We start from the raw sequence: 19,718 nt of genomic DNA on the forward strand, positions 1-19,718 counted from the left end.
GCTTGCAAAAATGTGCTTCTGAAATAGTTTTCCCTGAGCGAAAGGACATTTGCAGCTAAAGGACAGCTAAAAGACATTTGCAAACCACTGGATTAAATAATCTCCAAAGTTCTTGAACATTGAAAGATTCAAATCCCCCAGTCCTAATCTCCCTTTGTACACAGCAGGGACCAAACACACATTCCTGGGTGTGGCATGGGAGAGGGTAGCCTTCCCTGTGGTCCCACCCCACTTTACCTGGCATGGGGGAGATGCCAATGTCACTGATGTGGTGTCTAAGCTGAAGAGCATCCCGGCTTCTCTGACAGGGCAGAGGCCTTCCATGATGCTCGCAGCTGCTCCCCCGGAACTGCTCATGGCTCTTCATAGCTTCTGCTCACCCTACACACTCAGACCATAGAAAGAAAACAGACCACAGGCCAGAAAAAATCTAAATGCATTTCTCAGCCCAAGTCACTTTTCCCATACAGGTGAGAAGGAGAGACCAAGGATCACTGAAGGAGTGATGTTCAGGGCTCTGCCACAGCTGCCTGGGGACATGGGGAGGCTCTGAGGCCAGGGGCCCCACCACCATGGCCCTTTAGGGACAGTTGCTCCAGGGTTTGAGGCAGGGATGGTGATGAAGTGTGGGGGAGGGTGGTCAAAGCAGGCAGCATGAGTTGCTCCTTTCCTTGCATTGAGACATCAACGCCATCTGTGAGACAGAAATCTCACCTAGAAAAATACTTTTGGAAAATGATAGAGAAATGAGGTTTAGAGAATTTCACGTCTCAGAACCCCCTACACAATCTACAAACCACATGATGGAAAGCCTGTCTTGTAGAAAGTGCCAATCTCTGTCTGTGACTGTTGGAGAGAAGGGAGGGAAAGATTTTATAGCTCTTAGAGGCATCTTGCAGGTGAGGGGTTGTAGGGAAAGCATGGATAACTTCTCAGACAGGCCAATGCTCACATGGTTCCTTCCATTACGCTTCCTCAGTCTCCCTTCAAAGGGCCACCCCCAAAGGTAAGTAACCCTCAGCATCCCTCCAGAAAGCTTTTGTAAAAGGAAATGGCTTTGATTTTTCATCTTTCTCAACCACACTGAAACAAAGTGTGGCCTGTTGAAGTTTAAGTCAATATTTTAACCAAAGAATACAACTGAGAGAACCATGCTATTGTATACATTTTCCCAACCTCTCATTCTCACTTGCAGCTGAAATTGTTGACAGGAGTTTTGTCTTTTGCTATTTGCTTGGGAGGGGATTTGAGGAAAACAGTGTGGCATTATGGGGAGGACTTGTCACAAGAGTATCATTTGCTATAGTTTTTCTTGGCTTTATCACATTTCTGGTTGTCTCTTCTTATGGCTCGAACATGTTAAGTCACTTTCACCAAGCAAAATAATTAACAAAATACGAATCTTAAGACACTAAATTACATTAATGAGCATGGACACTTCCTTCTCTCCTGCCTTCTGGGCCTCTCTCATGTAGCACAGCCATCTACATCTCTGTTACACACACAGAAAGCAAACAGCCACCCTTCTCATTCCTCTCATTCCACCAATATGAATATTCTTTACAACCAGTTAAGCAGAAAGAGAAGGTCTGAGACCTGCAGCTACCCTGTTGTTTGGTTAGAAAGACCATCTGGCTGGGCACGGTGACTCACACTTGTAATCCCAGCACTTTGGGAGGCCGAGGCAGGCGGATCACTTGAGGTCAGGAGTTTGAGACCAGCCTGGCCAACGTGGTGAAATCTCATTTCTACTAAAAATACAAACATGAGCTGGGCATGGTGGTGGGCGCCTGTAGTCCCAGCTACTCAGGAGGCTGAGGCAGGAGAATTGCTTAAACCCAGGAGGCAGAGGTTGCAGTCAGCCGGAATTGCAACACTGCACTCCAGCCTGGGCAACAGAGTGAGACTCCATCAAAAAAAGAAAAGAAAAGAAAGAAAGAGAGAGTGAGAGAGAGAGGAAGAAAGAAGAAGAAAGAAAGAGAGAAGAAAGAAAGAGGAAAGAAAGAAAGAGGAAAGAAGGAAAAGAAAGAGAAAAAGAAAGACCATCCACAGTCTTACAAACTTGCTTTCCACCTCTTTATCCACCCACCAGCCACTGAGGACTGTAGTGAGTTTCTTCAGGATTTTCCTTCGGAAACAAAAGTTGATCAGATGGCTCCCCCTCAATCACTGATGCCAGGCACTATCGCCGCAGAGGTCTCTGTCAAGACTCTCCCAAGAGCAGCTGCCTTCAGTTGAGCACCATTTCCCTCCCCAATTTTTGGGGCAAGTTTTGCTGGCATGTCATCTGTTCAGTGTGTGTCTCCACTCAACTTGAGTCTCTAGGGTAACAATAACATTTCCTCGTTCAGTTAGCCAGTTACCTCCAGAAATGGAAGTAACCGAAACTGGAACTGGAACTGCAGTGATGTTATTTTAAAGAAAATCCCGGGCCGAATGCTGTGGCTCATTCCTGTAATCCCAACACTTTGGGAGGCCGAGGCAAGTGGATCACGAGGTCAGGAGATCAAGATCATCCTGGCCAACATGATGAAACCTCATCTCTGCTAAAAATCCAAAAAATTCGCTGGGTGCGATGGCAGGCACCTGTAGTCCCAGCTACTCAGAAGGCTGAGGCAGGAGAATCACTTGAACCTGGGAGGTGGAGATTGCAGTGAGCCGAGATCGCGCCATTGCACTCTAGCCTGGGCGAGAGAACAAGACTCTGTAAAAAAAAAAAAAAAAAAAAAAATCCTAAAGAGGAAGCAGAATCAATCATGAGCCTACTCCCACCCACCTCTTCAGCCTGTGAGTATCTCTATCTCCAAAGCCTAGCACAGGCTCTGATTCATGGCGAACGAATGAATGAATGAATGAATGAATGCTCTAAGCTGTACACAGCTGGAAAGTAAGGCAATATTTTCAAATTAGATGCTGAAAACATATTGGCATAGCTCCTTTTTTTCCCCTTATTTTTAGTTTTTGGCCTAGGTCATAATTAAGTTAAAGATTTCTTCCCAGGGTGACTTCTCAAGTACAATAAAATAGTCAGACTTTGTCTACAGTGCCCTGTCCTTGCATTCAGCAGCTCCATGCTTCTTCGTACAGGACTGGGAGATGCTATTTTCTGCCTAAAAGATTGGGATGGGAAAGGTTAGGTTGTGAAGGGAGGTCTCTCCACAGTGAGAACTCCTGCAGGCTCCTGTGCTCAGTAACCGTGCTGGCTGCTTTGAGGGCTGCTCCTGCTGGTGGCTCAGTATGAGAGGCCTGGTTTCTGATGGCAATGTGCAAGGTTAGGCTGTTGAGCCCATCAGTTAATAGCTACGTGCGCTGTGGAAGCTGCACCCTCAGCATGTCCATCCTGCTGCTGTTTGAAATCCCATATGCCAAAGCAAGGGCAGTGTCCATCTTGTTTCCAAGCTCATTAGTCCTAAAAGATGCAGGATAATTGCCCAGTCTACCAAGCAATGATTTCAGATGATTGCAAGTCAAAATCTCTGCCAGAACCTTCAAACATCCTGCAATAATAATTACATGTCAACTCTGGGGTTACCCTCTAAAGATTCTCTGTTTGTAGTGTGAATATCTCTTTATTATGGGCTGGAACCAATAATAAAGTCATCATATGGAGCTAGGTCACAACTAAGTAAGAGCAATTTAGAACTGAAGAGTCCACACGGCTCATTGCCTTCCCCTGTGCCGTTGACTGCTGGTTTAATAAATCCAACTCATCAGGTAGGACTTATTTCTGAGAAGACTGTGAACACTTACCATTGGACTAGGGACACCTCTTTATGCCCCCTACTCACTAGAGCACTCTTACTCTACTGACTATATAAACTCCTCAGAATCATTTCCTGTGATTGATTGAGAAGATAAAATCAAAAGTTATTGAGATTTTAAAAGGAAAAAAGAAATCTCAGGTTAGAAAAATGGAAAACTTATTTTGCTCACATTCCATAAAATTACTTATATTCTCGCAGGACTCAGCAGCGGATTTTGCCTGATACCTGCCTGGAGTCACATGGGATTCACTTTCCCAATTGTTCACAAGGAGGTGATTAATGATGAGCCAGAAAGTCACCACTCAGGAAGGATGTTCTTTATGACTTTGGCCTACTTTTCTAAAAATGGACTCAAAGGAGTGAGTCTCATTTAAATGCCTGGAAGAGAAAGTAACCTACCTGATTATTGCAATCCAAAGGACTCAGGAGAGGGAGACTTCATGAGCAGAGGCTGAAGTAGAAGTTTGGATTAAAAACAATGAAAAAGTAGTCAAGCAGTGGAACATAAAATTAAAAACACAAAACAAACCCAACAAGCATTTGTAAGGAGAACCAGTTAGCAATACACTCTGATGGTGGATGGGTAATGATGTAAATACAAGCTGAATAACCTCCTCACTATGCATCTGTGAGACACAATTAGGAGAGAGGCTCACAATTGAGTAAGGGAAAGAGCTATAGCAACTTGTAATTAAGCAAAAACAAGCTGCTCAGGAGGCGTCACTAGGCTACAGTTTGTTGTTCTAACACTCACCACCACATAGCATATGCTTTTCTATTTTGCAGAATGCCATTGCATTGACAAGATGTATATAGTTTGTTTTCACAGAGGTCTGTCCTTGCCCTTTCCATGGAAGCAATAGTTCTTCTATGATTACTTAGCCGCTTGGGACATGTGCAAATGTAAACAAAACTACCACAACACTTCCAAAGGCATGGCTGACTCACTGGGCAGCCTACTTGTTGCAGGACGTTCTCTGCACCACCCTTCCCATGTAGATGGCTCTCCTGGTGAACTCCTGCCCACTCCTTCCCACTACTTCGTGCCACAGTGTGGGTGTAAGCAACTACAAAATATGCCTGTGCAGAGCCCATGTTCTTTAGTCCAACTTTGGCTCCATATGAGGAAGGGCAGATATGGCAACCCTTACCCTCCTGCAGCACAAGGACAGCTGGGGAGACAGAGGGAATCTACATGGGACCCCCTAAATTTGCACAGAGCATAATGAAATCCAGAGTGTTGCAGCCAGAAGGAGCTATAACAATTCAAAGGAAGAGGAAGTCGTTAAGAATGAAAGTGACCAAGAAATGCTTTGTGGATCAAATGGAGGCAGCACGGCATAGTGAGTACGTGTGTGGCTTTCAGAGCCAGCCAGATGACACTCAATGAGTTAATCAGTGTCTCTGAGCTTTGATGCTCTTACCCATTTTTTTTCAAATAGAAAATATAGTACCCATCCCACCACTCCTAAGTATGAAAGGAAATAACTTATGTAATGCACTCAGCAGTGTGTAGCACATTGTAATTACTCAACAAAGGGAACGATTACTCTTATAGAATTTTGGCTGGACCTAGAAATCTAAGATTAGGATAGATGGATGGTGAAGAGGGTCATATTCCACGCTGGAAATGAAAGTATAATGCACAGTTTTTGCACATACATGTGTTCATTCTTACACATGTGTACACTCAAGTAACACCTTTCTGATGACCAATGATTGGAGGCAGCAAGAAGGGGACGATGAGCCTGTGATGCTGAAGGAATCCTTGAGTAAACTGTCGACAAGGACTCATGAGTAAGGTCAAGGTTAGGAGGTGTTGGGGAAAAAAAGTTAATAATCAAACACATTCACTATGTTACCCTACTCTATGCACCTTAAATCAGCACAGTAACCTATGAAATTGACATTAAAGGGTAAAAACTCAGGTTGTTTTCCCAATCCATGGAACCCCAGAGATAATTGGCCTCTTTGATCTTGTTACCTGAAGTATCCAATGTGACAAAATCAGGAAGAATCATACATAGATTGTGTTTTATTTCTGGGGAAAAAAAATCTTAAGATTTCTTGAGAAAGCTAACTGGTCTTGTTAAATCATTTCTTTATTCATTCTTTTAATAAGTACTTTATGGATTATCTACTATATGTGCCAGAAATTGAATAGTGAGAAGAAAACTCTGGTCTCTTCCCTTGTGTATTTTAGAGACTAACTGGCTGCAGACATCAATTGAATGATAATGTAAATATAAATTTATGAATTGTGAAAAGGGCCGTGATGGACGCATTGCATAGAGAGCTAAGAATATGCATGGGATCTGATCTGGTCAAGGAAATGAGGATGAACATCTATAAGGAAAAGACTTGTGGGCAGAGATCTGAACAATTCAGGGAATTAAATGGGGGATGGGGAAAGTGGTTTAGACTCAGGGAAACATGAGTGGCCTGAGAGAGAAGGGAGTAAGTGTGGTCTGAGAAACTAAAAGATGGCTATGGCTAAGGTGTTATTAGGTTGACGCAAAAGCAATTGTGGTTTTTGTCATTACTTTCAATGCAAAAACTGCAATTGCTTTTGCACCAACTTAATGGAAGCCCAGTGAACAGGGGCAGAAAAAAGCTGAAGGTATGTGCAAGGACCTGGACCGTAAGGCTATGTTAGAAATTTGGGATTTTTTTAAGAGCAATAGGAAGCCATTGAAGTATTTTAAGGTCTCCCAGACTTGCTGGGGAGAATAAATGGAAGAGGAACAAGACTGAAAATGTGGAGACCAAAATGTCAAGAGTCGTGGGGAGTGATGATGGTGGCTACAAAGAGGGTGATGATGCTGAACATAATCAGAAGTGAATAGACTTGAGAGATAGTTAGGATTTGAAATCAGAGAGACATGGGGACAGATTGGTTATTTGGAGGTGCACAAGAAGGTACCAAGATAGAAAACTAGGACAGGCAAGATCAGTGATCTGAGAGGCTGGACAGTCAGAGGAAATCTTGAGGAAACAGGGGATCCAAGATGTTTCCTTGGATCAGCAGAGATAAGCAAGGCCGGGTGTGGGGGGGCTCTCCCTTGCAAGGTTAGGCTGTTGTGCAAGGTTAGGCTGTTGATTCCATCAGTTAATAGCTACATGCCCTGTAGAAGCTGGACCATCAGCATGTCCATCCTGCTGCTGTTTACAATACCATATGCCAAAGCAAGGGCAGGGTCCATCTTGTTTCCAAGCTCATTAGTCCTAAAAGATGCAGGACAATTGCCCAGTCTACAAAGCAATGATTCCAGATGATTGCAAGTCAAAATCTCTGCCAGAGCTTTCAAACATCTTGTGATAATAATTACATGCCTGGGGTTACCCTCTAAAGATTCTCCTTTTATAGTGTGAATATCTCTGTCTCATGGGCTCCAGATCTAAAGGGAATGTATTGGCTTCTTCTGCCAAGAGGTGGGTGCTTAGGAAGTGCTACCTGGGAGCCCAAAAAAGAGCCTAGCAGTGAGAATATCTGGGCATGTCTGCCAGTGGGAGCAGAGAGAGCTGTTTGGAAGTTCTGAGGAGTGGTGTGGCACCCAGCAGAGCAGCTCCTGAGCATCTAAGAGTTGTCCACTGGAAACACTCAGTGAAGACAGCACAAGGCAGAGGAAGGTCCCAGGCTGGTATGTGCCTCTCAGAACAGAAAAGTGCCTTTTCTACCCAGGGTCTGTACCTTACCTGGCCTTCTTTTCATCAGCTTTTATTCTTCAAGAGGGGAGGAGTCACTGAATGCTCCTTGATACCTGCTAGCAATGATAATTAAAAAAAAAAATACATATATATATATATATATAGAGAGAGAGAGAGAGAGAGAGTTGTATTTGCAAGTTTTCTAAAGCACTGAGTTGGAAAAACTTGCAAGTGGCTGAGGGTTTCCCCAGGTCACTAAGAGCTTCTTCAGGACAAGAGCGTATTTTCTATACCACTGCATTCAGAGTGTTGAGCATGACTGAATGAGTAAATGCAGTCCTGGTTCCAGGTTAGAGTAACAAGTGCATTTCAGAAGACCTCAGGCAAGGAATCAATCAACAGATGAGCTTGGCAAAATTGAAAATATACTTCTTTACTGTTTGTGTGTGGGTGTGTGGGGGCGACACTCTAGAGGTCTTGTAAAATAGAATCTTGAAGGCTAATTTTAGCCCTGTTTCCACATCTTGCTTACTTATTTTCCTCTGACATGGAATAAAGCCATGAAGAAGTGCCAAGGACTAACACCCAGAGTTTTTATGCTCCTTCATTGGCAGAGGTTGTTTTGCCCTTTGTTGTTGTCAGCTGCCAGAGGTATTGCATCATCAAGCTGAGGGCAGTCTTGCCCTGCTGCTCTATTCCTTCCATGACCATGAGAGTGGGGGGCAGAGCACCTCAGACACGGGCTGTTGGAACTGATCCCCCACCACATAGGGAGTGGGGCCAGGCTTGAAAGTGTTCGGAGGCGTGTGGCAGACCATCCTGTGAAGAAGAGGCTCATTTCCCTTGTTTGTCTTCCAACTTAAACTTCCTTTCCAAGCATTGAATCTTGGCTGCCTCAAATTCCCAGACAACCCAATATACAATGCTGCCTATAATTTTGAGTTCAAGTCTCTAGAGGGACAGTTTATATGCTTATAAAATGTCATTCTTCCAAGCCCTGTCTCCCCCATCAGCTGCATATTTTATAACTCTGCCATCCTTCATTCTGGGTATTTTTGTTCACTTATCAGTCTTCTCTTTCCATGGTCAGCAGGACCATGTGACCCACATAAGTAAACATTTATTAAAAATTCACATGATTAGAAATGCAAATTAACATGACACTGTATTTTTTTGCCAATCAAGTTGGCAAAGTTTTAAAAATGTTAATACTTAACGTTGTCAAGTTGCCAAGAAAATGGGTACTGTCTTACACTCTTGTCAAGGATATAAATAGCTCAACCCTTCTGGAAGGTAATAGAGCAATTTTATCCTATGTCTTGAAAATAATACATGTCCTTTGACCCAGCATTTACACATTGAGGGTGTTTTCTAAGTCTCTCAATTTAACTCTCACAATAATTACATGAGGTAGTTACTATTATTATTGGTACTCACTTACTAATGAGAAAACCGAAACTCAGAAAGGGTAATTTGTTTCAGGTTACACAGTAAATATATGGTCAGAAAGGGACCCAAATACAGATCTCAAATGTGAGACTAAAATCTCAAATGATGCCAACGTCTGTGTTCTTATACTTACTGCAAGAATTATCAAAGATTTACTTATCTAATAGGGAATATTGAAAACGACCTGAATATCCAATAATAGTGAGTTGATTTTTTAAATTATAGTGTAACTATACAGATATATATACACAAAAAAGAACATATATTATTTTTAAATGATATTTAGAAGAATATTTAATGACATAGAAATATGTTCATAATAGATAAGTAAAAAGACAAGGTCATACAACAGAATGTACAATATAATCTCAACTTTATAAAAATATTGGTATACATATGCATAGGAAAAAGACCAGAAGAATAGGCATCAAAATGTTAATAGTGTTCATCTCTTACTTCTGGAGTTATGAGACTCTCTACTGTCTTCATCCTTATCTGCATTTTCTGCATTTTGTATAACATATGCATATTTTTTGTAAGGAAAGTAAACTACTAAACATGATTTAGGGCCAGACCCAGGGGCTCAAGCCTATAATCCCAGCACTTTAGGAGGCCGAGGTTGGAGGATCACGTTAGCCCAGGAGTTCAAGGCTGCTGTGAGCTGTGATTGCACCATTGCACTCCAGCCTGGGTGACAGGATGAAACCCTGTCTCTAAAATATAAAAATTTTTAAAAAGATTTAAAAGTCTTGAAAATCCACGTCTACCCCTCCACCCACATTCCCACCCTTTAGTCTGGGTGGACTCCAGACCCGTAACAGTAGCCTCCATTTACTACACATCTGCTGCTTGCCTGGCCAGTAAGCTTTTAGGGGACAATTTATGTACTTCTCACTATCAACCATTTTAGGCCCATGTCACAAATAAGAAAGCTGAGGGCTCCATGACATTATACAACTTGTCAAAGGTGACACAGTTCGTAAGTGGCAGAGCTGGGACTCCAGCCCTGTCATCTGATTCCAGAGCCTATAGAGCGGTGGTTGAGAGCAAGAGCCCTGTAGCAAGCGGGCTTGGGCTCAGATTTTGACTGAGTCACTTGCTAGCTATGAGGAGTTCTTTCCTCTTGGTACTTCAATTGCTTCTTATGTAAATTTGGAAAATAATGGTGTTTCTCATGTAACGATGAGAATTAAATTAGTTAATTATGTAAGGTGCTTAGAACAGCACATGGTATGTAGTACCTGAAGGGCTACTATCAGTAAAAGGGCCCTACTAGTTAATGCTGGGAGGCAGGATAGAGTGGCTGAGGAAACATGGAGCCAAGTACATCTGGAACTGCAATCAGTGTTGGCCACTTAACTGGGTGACCTTGAGCAAGTTACCTGATCGCTCTGTGCCTCTATTTCATTATCTTTTGTGTCAAATGCCTGGTTCCTGGTAATTGCTGATGATAACTATTGTCCTAATCACTCTATCTTATTTATTTATTTATTTATTTATTTATTTTTTCCCTGCACAGTGTGATGCAGTTGCTGGTTAGGAAGCCACCCCTTTGCTCAGGCTGAGCTCTACCCCTGGACCACACTGAAGAGCTATTACTAAGATCCATATGGGGAAGCTTAAGTACAATGATAGATGTACTGTTCTCTTGATCTTTTTCAGGAGAGGGATATGTTCTGATTCTGAAGCAGGAAAAGAAGTTCGCCAATTTAACACCTTTCTCCTTTACTTATTTAACGACAACAATAACAAAATCTTCAGCTCTGCCAGAAACAAGAAGCCCCAAAATGTTTTGCTTCTTTTAATAGTACAAAAAAAAAAATCCATCTGCTCGCCATTTACCTCCGGAGCCTGGAAGCACAGCAATTCTCAGAGCAGCGGCAGAGAGAGCAGTTTAATGGCTTTAAGAGTTTTTGACTGTATACAGCCTGGGAAAATAAACACCAGCCACCATTAAGTTGTCTGCATGTTCCCCTGGGAGGAGAAGGGAAGAGGGAGAAATGATGTCAGCATCTCAGAGAGTGGCAGGACTCATGTTGTTTTCTTCTTTTAAAATTATAAGACTAATGCTTGCTGCATTTCCGCCCACCGCTCCCTGTGCAATCTCTCCCAACTGTGCCAAGACACATAATCCTTGTTCCCTTGGACCACCCAGAAGGTCTGATTTGGAATGGCACTAAACAAATGACACCTCATCCAGACTCCTGGGAGCACCAGCCCTGGGAGAATGACTCCAGGTGGCAGTGGCTGTGGGGATGTAATCTAGTCCGATATCACCCCTCCCTGGGATGACTCTGGAGGGGCCACCTCAACTCTACACTTTTGATTTATTTGGGGTCAGCACCAGCAGTCTGGCTCAGCATGGACTACACTACTGGTCTTGGGAGGAGAGTAGCCAGAATCTCCTCCCATCAAGGTTGATCTATGCCATAGTCAGTTTTCCTGCTGGGGAAGGTAGGCCCTGGCTGAAGGGACACATAACAGGCCTCCTTAGGTCAGATCCAATGTCCCAGCTGAGCCATTTCCTCAAGATAAAGCTTTAAAGAAAACCAATGCCCTGAGGAGTGTAGGAGATCATGTGGGGGCCTCAGAAAGAAAAGGCTGCTGAATTAAAGGTGGATTCTTCAGCAAAATGTGTCCTCAGTAAGAGCAAACCAGAGATGTTCTAGAGCAGGGGTCTGCAAACTGAGGGCTGTGGTTCACACACAACCCACTGCCAGCTTTTATGCAGCTGGTGAGCTAAGATTAGTTTTCACATTTTTTAATGGTCGGGGGAAAAAAAGCAAAAGAATAACAATATTTTGTAACACATGAAAATTATATGAAATTCAAATATTAATGCTCATAAGTAACATTTTTATTAGAACACAGCTGTCTGTGGCTGTTCTCGTACAACAGAGTTGAAGAGTTGCAACAGAGGCCATGTGGCTCACACAACTTAAAATAGTTACTATGTGGCCCTCTAAAGAAAGGGTTTGCTGAGCCCTGTTCTAAGGCAGTGGTGTTCAAACTTTAGTGTGCATCTGCAATCACCTGCAGGGCTTGTTAAAACAGATTGCAAGCCCCATTCTGAGTTTCTGCTTTAGTAGGTCTGAAGTAGAGTCCGAAATCTGCATTACTAATAAATTCCCAGGTGATGTGGATGCTGCTGGTACAGTGGCCACACTTTGAGAACCAGTGTTCAAGAGAACCAGGAACTGTGATGACCCACTGGACAGAGAGAGCAAAAGGAAAATGAGAGAAGACACTGAGGGGAAGCGATTTCTGAGGAACAGTAAAGCTAGAAAGGTAGGTAAAGAAATGTTCAAGGGAATAAACATGTGTTTGAGTGTACTTCTCAGCAAACACGCACATAGAAACAGCAGACAGAGAGGAAAATGAAAGATTTGGAGCTTTAATGGGAAGGAGACACTACTTTGATTAAAATATGTGGGCTGAAAAACAACAAATTCCATTTAAGTTCATTACTCAAGTTCACTTGGCTTTTAACCATCTCACTCCCTCTAAGTGGAACTTGAAAGGGTTGCTTATGAAAGTACTAGGTTGAAAACAAAGAAGTTAGTTCTTAACCCTTTGGGGTAAGGGTGTTTTAACTCAAACTTTATTACTTCTCTCTCTTAGGCAAAGGAGCCAGTTATTTGTTTGAGTTATCTATTGCTACATATCAAACTATTCCAAACTTTGTGGCTTAAGACACAATAACTGTTTTTTGTTTTTGTTGTTGTTGTTCAGGATTCTGTAGCTGGACTGGGTTCACCTGGGTAGCAGCCCTGCTGCTCTTGTCAGAGGCCACTGGTGTGGCTACATTTAGCCACTGGGTTAGGAGGGATGCTGGCATATCCGGGATCTCAGGGCCTCCACCTCGTTATGGGGCCTCTCCACGTGTCTTTCCAACAGGACAGCCAGACTTTTTACATAATGGTTTAGGGTTCCCAGATGCACAAAAGCAGAAGCTGACAGGTCTTTTTAAGATTTAGGGACAGAACTGGCACAGTAACACTTCCGGGGCTTAAAGTGGTTGGCCAATCCAGATTCCAGGGGACATGACCCCACAGGTATAAACACCAAGAGGCAAGGCTCCAATGTAACAGACTAGAGAGGGGTTTGTCTGGGAAGGATTTTCAGAAAACGAAAGGAAGACATGGAAAGAAGAGAAATCCCCCAGGGAATGAATAGATGGTTTCACAGGGACAAAACTAAGATATACGGTAATTTTTTGAGTGGCACCCTAGGACTGAAAGCACTGGAAGCTTTTCAGGAACATTAATGATTTTCCTTTTTTATTTTTTAATTGTGCCTACGCAAGTTCTAGAACAGCAAATAGTTCCTAATTTGACTAAACTCACCTAGTTACTGGCAATTACCTTAATTGTACACTCATGAAAAACTCACCAGAGGTGAAATAAGATTATCTTTAAGGGATGTAATTGGTGGGTTTTGTGTGTTTTTTTGCTGTTGTTTTCTTTTTCTTATAATACAAGCACACTTGTAGGTCCGCTTTTGAATGTTCTACAGGCATCTGCAAATTAGAGCTTGCATTTGGGTAAAAAATATGGAACAACCACTTTCCTCCTAGTCGTTCCTTCATTCTTTTTTCCATATTTATCCACTTATTTGTTTGTTTTCAATTATAAACGGAGTTTGTTCAATACACATTTTAATGTACCTCACATTTTCACTTAACACTCTGACCATATGAGCATATACAACTCTCTATTATTCTTTTTGATGGTTCCATAGTGTTTTATTACATTATTTAGCTAATCTCTAATTGTAAGAGAATTAAAAACATATGTTCACACAAAAACTCGCATATGAATATTCATGACAGCATTATTCATAAGAGCCGAACAGCAGAAACAACACTAATAACCATCAACTGATGAATGGATAAATAAAATGTGGTATGTCTATACGATGCAGTATTGTTTGCCAATAAAAAGAAATGAAGTACAAACGGTCCCTGACTCACGATGATTTGACTTAAGATTTTTTGACTCTACAGAGGTGCAAAAATGCTATGCATTCAGTGGGAACCATACTTCAAGTACCCATACAACTACTCTGCTTTTCACTCTCAGTACAGTATTCAATGGCTTGACTTACATGAGATATTCCATACTTTATTATAAAATAGGCTTTGCGTTAGATGGTTTTGCCCAATTGTAGACCAATGTAAGTGTTCTAAGCACATTTAAGGCAGGCTAGGCTAAGCTATGATGTTCAGTAGCCTAGGTGTTTTAAAGCATTTTTGACTCAATAATATTTTCAGTTTATGATGGTTTCCTTGGGACATAACCCTGTCATAAATCAAGGATTATCTGCACTGATACACACCGCAACATGAATGAACCTATGCTAAGCAAAAGAAGCCAGACACAAAAAGCCACATATTTTATGATCCATTTATATGAAATGCAAATCCATAGAGACAGAAAGTGGATTGCATTCCTTCATTCTTGAAATGCTCTCTGTATTAGTCCATTTTCACACGACCATAAAGAACTACCTGAGGCTGGGTAATTTATGAAGAAAAGAGGTTTAATTGACTCACAGTTCCACGTGGCTGGGGAGGCCTCAGGAAACAGAATCATGGTGGAAGGTGAAGGGGAAGCAAGGCATGTCTTACAGGGTGGCAGGAGAGAGAAAGAGAGAGAGAAGGGAACTGCCACACACTTTTAAACCATCAGACCTCGTGAGAACTCACTCATTCTCATGAGAACAGCATGGGGGAAATCACCCTCATAATCTAATCACCTCCCACCAGGTCCCTGCCTCAACATGTGGGGATTACTATTTGAGATGAGATTTGGGTGGGGACACAGGGCCAGACCATATCACTCTCCTTCCTGGGCTTCTGCAGTGAGTCTCTTCTGGGTCTCCTTACTAGCTTTCTGATGAGTTCTGCTTCAGGTGTGCCCCACTCCACCTGCTCTTTCAGCACTATGGTCCTTGGTGGCCCTCATCTTCTCTCATTCCACATGCTCCTTCTTACAGAACTCACAACCACTGTGACAAATTTGCTGACACTATGACTTTTGAGCATATTCCTCCAATCTTCTTCCTAAAGCCCTCATGAGCTACTTGGTTTAGATAATTACCTGTCTGCCTTCTATGTTCCCAAGTACTGTACATATTTTTTTTTGCATATTAATCACATAGTATTTAATTATTTTGTCTGGAGGCTGCCATCTTATCTTTCTTTTTAAGTTTAATTTAATTTTCTTTTTTAGAGATAAAGTCTCACTCTGCTGCCCAGGCTGGAGTGCAGTGGTGTGATCATAGCAGCCTCTAACTCCTGGGGCTCAAGCAATCTTCCTGTCTTGGCCTCTCAAAGCACTGGGATTACAGGCACGAGCCACCGTGCCTGGACTTGCCTTGCTTTTTAAAATATCCGGTGCTTAATACAGTTGTAGACAATGAGTGTTCATTATTGAATGGGAGAGGAAAATAGTAATAATAGCTAATACTTTTCTTGTGTTTACTGAATACCAGGCACTGTTTTGAGTTTTTTATTTGTATTAACTCACTCAACCACCACATAAACCCTTAAAGGCAGGAATGTTATCATGCCAATTTGAATGGAGAAACTGAGATTTAAAAAAAAAAAATTTAAGTAACTTTTTAAAGATCACATAGATACCAAATGGCAGAGATAGAATTAGAACCCAAACATTGTGGCCACAAAGTCTGTGTTCTCAACCACTATGGTATATTGACATTGAGAGACTTGGATATTCCATTTTCCTCTTCCAACCCCTCAAAATTCCAGTATGGCCAAATGAATACGATAGACTTTCTCTTTGACTCTGGCCATAGAAAATGACTTTTTCAGGGTCATTGTTCATAGTTTGTTTTCAGGGTCATTGTTCACAGTTCAACTAATACTTGTCAAAGTGTTAGTCAATCGACTGTATTGCCTTAGCCAAACTTTCTACACAGATAAGCATTACTGTGAATTCATTCGAAAACATTTATTGAGCACCTCATATGCACCATGCACAGTCGTGGGCATTGAAGTTAGACTGGTGATCCAGAAATGAGCCTGTCCTTTTGAGGCAGAACTTGGGAATAAAGACATTTTCTACTTTCTACATATACTTGTCAATAGATCCCCCAAAGTCTGTCTGCCAATTAACTTCTGGTTAAACAAGAGTTGAGATAAATCTGTGACACTGTCTGTATTAGTCAGGGTTCTCTACAGAAACGGAACCAATAGGATAAGAGAGAGAGTGGGGTGGGTGGGAAGGGGAAGGAATATTTTATGGAACTGGCTCACACAATTGTGGGGGCTGGCAGGTTTGAAATTTGTAGGGAAGGCTGGCAGGCTAGAAACTCGGCTAAGAGTTAATGTTGCAGCCTTGAGTCCCAAATCCACAGGGCAGGCCAGCAGGCTGAAAATTTAGGAAAGATTGTGATGCAAAATTCCTTCTTCTTCAGGAAACTTGAGGCAAAATTCTTCCTTCCTTGGGAAACCTCGGTCTTTGCTATTAAGACCTTCAACCAAGGTCCACCCACATTATGGAGGGTAATCTGATTTACTTAAGGTGCACTGATTATAAATGTTAGTCACATCTAAAAACTACCCTTGTAACAACATCTAGACTAGTGTTTGACCAAACAACTGGGCATCCTAGTCTAGCCAACTTGACACATAAAATCAACCATCACACTGCCCATTCGCCACAGGTGCACAAAGTTGGGGAGGAAACATTTTAGAAGCGGTGAATAAAAATGTTATCTCCAAAGGAGGAAAAATGTTGTTAACTTAGAGGCTATTTTTTATGCACTGTCTAAATTTACTAAGAATGCACTTAAATATGCCTTTTTTTATTTTGTCTTCTAATTTGCAAATAACCCATACCACCTCCCTCCATTGTACCCAAATACTCCCTTCTCTGAACAAATGATTGCATCTGCCATTTCACCTTCTGGAATGCCCTTCCTCTTCCTCATGAAAGGCATTAATCAAGACACTTGTCCTCCACTACATTTTCCATGATGCCTCTCGTCTAGCTACAGGCTTCCTAGATGCTCCACAACTCATAGAGTTATAGAACTTTAGAACTTGAAGAGAGGATACTCAGTAGCCAATATAGTCAAATTTCCTCTTTTTACCTCTAAGGAAACTGGATGCAGTGACTCTCCTGAATTTGAGGTGAAAGTAGGCCTAGAATTCAGGTCTATTCTCTGCTAGCCCCAGGCTTTTATAGATGGGGTAGGCAGGGGAGAACCATTGCATATTGGAAATAAAACTAGCCTGATGGAATAGATGAGATTCTGCCCTGGATATAACTAGTAGACCTTGACCAAGATTTTTAATCTCCTGGAATGCCAATTTCTTAATTTGTTAAATGGCTTAAATCAGTGCTTCTCAAACATAGATAGGCATATGGATTGCCTGGGATCTTGTCAAAACAGACTCTATTTCAACAGGTATGGGTTGGGGCCTGAGGTTCTGCATTACTTTTCTTTTCTTTTTTTTTTTTTTTTTTGAGATGGAGTTTTGCTCTTGTTGCCCAGGCTAGAGTGCAATGGCGCAATCTCGGCTCACCGCAACCTCTGTCTCCCAGATTTAAGCAATTATCGTTCCTCAGCCTCCCGAGTAGCTGGGATTACAGGCATGCGCCAACACGCCCAGCTAATTTTTGTATTATTAGTAGAGATGGGGTTTCTCCATGTTGGTCAGGCTGGTCTCGAACTCCCGACTTCAGGTGATCTGCCTGCCTCGGCCTCCCAAAGTGCTGGGATTACAGGCGTGAGTCACTGCACCCAGCTGAGGTTCTGCATTTCTAACCAGCTTTCAGTTGCTTGCCTATACTACTGAGTGCCTGGATTTTCTTTTGAGTAAATGGGCATAGATGATCTCTAAGCCCACTTTGAGCTTTACAAGTCTGCGATGTGGCGATTCTATGATTGGAGATGGCAGTGTCAAAGGCATATAAAATGGGCTATAGGAAAAAAAATACTAAATTTTACCTACACTTCTCTGTACACTTTTGCCTATAGTATTTTCTTCTACATAGGATCACCATGTATTCTAATTTGCCTGAGAAAGTCTTGGCTTATGCCTGTTTCCCATTCTGATTAATTATAGAGACGCTTTCACTATCAAAAGATGATATGGTCACTTATCTTCTAAGTTACTTTTTCTCCTTATCTGTGTCCACAGAATACAGAATGCGTTAGATTTCCACCATTTGCCTATTTCAAACCAAGGAAAAAAGTGTATTCCAGATAGTTTTTTTACACAGTACGTCAGAACCCCATGATTTGTGAATTGCTGTTTTGTTTCCCTACTAACAGCGTAGTCAGTTCAGGAATTTTTGGCAAGGGCCTTTTGCGTCCAGCCCGCCCAAGATGTGGGATCCTGGGAAAAACTGCTTGCTGTTTGTTTTGTGGTGACTGACAGCAAAGCTCGCTTGAAAAATTAAAAGCTACATGGAAAATACCTCACGGGTGATTTTTCCATTCCCTACTCTCACAGAATCCTTGTCTGAGTGTACAGTTCCCAAGTTCAGGGACAGCTTCAGGCAGTGAACTTCAATGCCCACCTATCTCAAGGCATTCCTCAAAGCACTGCATGGAGGGTGGGGTTCAGCCCCAAACTGTAAACCCCTCACCTACTGTTTCTTTGTCTACTTTCTTTCTTTTTTATTTTTATTTTTTGAGATGGAGTCTTGCACTGTCGCCCGGGCTGGAGTGCAGTGGCACAATCTCAACTCACCGCAACCTCCGCCTCCTGGCTTCAAGCGATTCTCCTGCCTCAGCCTCCCAAGCAGTTGGGATTACAGGCGCCCACCACCAGGCCAAGCTAATTTTTCGTATTTTTAGTAGAGACAGAGTTCCACTATGTTGGCCAGGCTAGTCTCAAACTCCTGACCTCGTTATCCTCCTGCCTCGGCCTCCCAAAGTGCTGGGATTACAGGCATGAGCCACCACACCAGGCCTCTTTGTCTGCTTTCTGTCTTGCATTGTATTTCTCCAAAGAATCCCAATCAAGGGATTGTATTCCCAGAAGCTTTAATATCAATTATTATTTCTTTTGTTATTAGCTAGTGAGAGTCAATAATAGCTAGTGGCCTTTATTCATTTTTCTATTCATTTAATAACTATTTGCTAAGTGCCTACAGTGTGCTAAAAGAAGATTATTTGACAGCTGAAATTAAGAACTGGACACAGGTTTAGTCTGTGGATCTTAGTCCCTAACTGAAAGAAGATGGGAAAGAGAGAGTGTTGTTAGTGGAAAATTGAAGGGGTAATAAATGTGACAGCCTCTTGTTTTCTACAATTGATTCAGAACATAAGTGCCTATGTATAAAAAGGAGAAAGAGACATGTAATTAATATCAGTCACAAAGGATTAGCCCACTGCTCACCTCCTTCAAGTCTACTCATTCACTGATGATGCTGGGCCACCCAGGAGACCTTGACCACCTGTTTAAACCTGCAACTCAGTCCCTAACTCGGAACTCCAAATCTCTGTGATCCTCTATTTTTTCCACTATGCTTGCCTTATAATATACAATATAACTCACCTTTTTATGGTGTTTATTGTCTATCTTCCTCCATTGGAATGTGTGCTCCATAAACTGGTTGAGTAAGTGGCTCAGGCCTGTAAAATGATGTCAGACACACAACATTCCAGAATGAGCTGAAACTCGAAAACAATGTCAGAACAACAGAAAGAGATTTTTTTTAAACTGTGAACAGTAAGAAGAAACAGATAAACACACAGAGGGTTGAGGAATGTTGAATACACTTTAACAAATGACGGAGAGCAGAATCACTCAACTCCTATTTACTTCTGTCTTCTCCAAGAAGAAAAACAAAATGGGAACTTGAAAGCACCAGGCAG

The 19,718-nt window shown here is 42.1% G+C and overlaps 1 long non-coding RNA gene across 1 annotated transcript; it reads right to left on the reverse strand.

Moving 5' to 3' along the window:
- Nucleotides 1-2,679: 2,679 nt before the first annotated feature.
- On the reverse strand, nt 2,680-19,427 carry LOC134738033 (uncharacterized). The gene is made up of 4 exons (XR_010123503.1): nt 19,399-19,427; nt 7,461-7,525; nt 4,164-4,215; nt 2,680-2,704 (listed from the first exon to the last, which is right to left on the reverse strand). It is a non-coding gene; the product is annotated as an uncharacterized LOC134738033 (long non-coding RNA).
- Nucleotides 19,428-19,718: the final 291 nt, after the last annotated feature.

Source organism: Pongo pygmaeus, chromosome 14, assembly GCF_028885625.2.
Source record: "Pongo pygmaeus isolate AG05252 chromosome 14, NHGRI_mPonPyg2-v2.0_pri, whole genome shotgun sequence".
NCBI classification, from domain to species: Eukaryota; Metazoa; Chordata; class Mammalia; order Primates; family Hominidae; genus Pongo; species Pongo pygmaeus.